We start from the raw sequence: 1,545 nt of genomic DNA, 5'->3' as shown, positions 1-1,545 counted from the left end.
AAAACGTTGGTAAATAAGAAACCCCAAACACTGGTAAATTATTTCAGACTGGTACTATCCCCCCAAAAACTTTCTCTTTGCTTTTCTCCACTGGGCTGTATCCAGTCAACCAGCAACATGCCATCTTGTCCCGTTCTTCCGTTTCCCTCTGAGACAGTCCCAAAATGATTAGAAGTGCAGAATCACTTCTAGGCTGTGAGTAAAGAAAGCCAGTGTTGGTACAGAACATGGAAACTGGTACTGCCTTCCCTTTCTTTTTCTTCCTCCTTCTCTCCTATTGTATGTATCAAAGAGTTTAACTGTGGAGAAGGTAGCTCCTTGAGATAGTGCAAATCTTGTAGGTAGTGGGAAGAAATTTTAAAAGAGTGCTTAGGAGTAATGGATGGAAAGCTTTCCTTTGGCATCATGTAATAGAAATGATGGAATAAAATCCCAAAGGGAGTTAGACCTAAAGTTTGGCGTGGTACAGTCTCAGAGATTGTTTATGGAATTATCCTGTTCACCCCATGTTCTCCCCCCAGGAGATGATCTATTCTGCATTTCCATCCCTGATTTCCATGATACTGTAATAAAAACACGATCTGTCGGCATGGCAATAATTTAGTGGAAACTCTTGTGTAAAGGCAGATCTTGATGGGAACTTCCTAAAACGCAGATGTGAGATAATGCAGTCTCTTATATTGTGATAGATACATTGTAACTTCTGTGTGCTGAATGGGCAGAGAAAACCCACATTTAGAAATGTGGTACTTAAGATAAAATGAAATATAAGGTAGCATAGGATCGCCCCTGAAGCTTGACAAATGTATATCTGTAAATATTTTAGGGTATCTCTCTGAAGAAAAGGGATGTGCTACTAGGTCCTGAAAAACTCGGCAAATCATTCCCAGAAATAAACACCTTGCTTAATCAGACTGTGTAAGAAAGCAAGCATCTCCTGCTGATGGTTTGAAAATCTCCTCCTTTATTATGCAGCCAAATCTTACCAAAGCCTTGTGTGGGAGATTATCATACCAGATATACCAAGTCATGAATGCCACACTTAACATCCATACTCGCAAGAGAGGCTGTATTGCCTTCTATCCGTGCTTGGCACTCCTGTCCCCAGTCGTCTTTCCCTTCTCATCAAGGCAAACTTTGAAAAGAAAAAGAACCCGGCACCTTGTGAGCGCTCCCAGCAGTCAACCTGGTTTGGGCTTGCAGTGATACCACTTACATCACCAGTATCTAAAACTGTTCCAGCAAAGAACTGGCTTAATGGTTCGGGCAAGTAGCCGCTTACTGCATGTAACCCTTTGGAGGCTGAACAAGCCGTGCCCCAGACCCGGCAGGACGCAGACGGAGAACTCCGGACCGCAGAGCATGGGATGGAGAGAGATGGGGCTGGGGATGAAGAGAGAGGGCAGAAAGCGGCATTCACGGGGCACCTCAAAACACGGACCCGGCCGCGCAGGCTGCTCGGGGAATGGCCTGCTCGGCCACCCGGCACCGCACGCCCCCGCACGGCTCGACAGCACAACGAAGTCACCCAGCCGGACCGGCATC

Source organism: Charadrius vociferus, unplaced genomic scaffold (genome assembly GCF_000708025.1).
Source record: "Charadrius vociferus isolate BGI_N301 unplaced genomic scaffold, ASM70802v2 scaffold68, whole genome shotgun sequence".
In the NCBI taxonomy this organism is placed as follows: domain Eukaryota; kingdom Metazoa; phylum Chordata; class Aves; order Charadriiformes; family Charadriidae; genus Charadrius; species Charadrius vociferus.
This window is presented reverse-complemented; position numbering follows the sequence as displayed.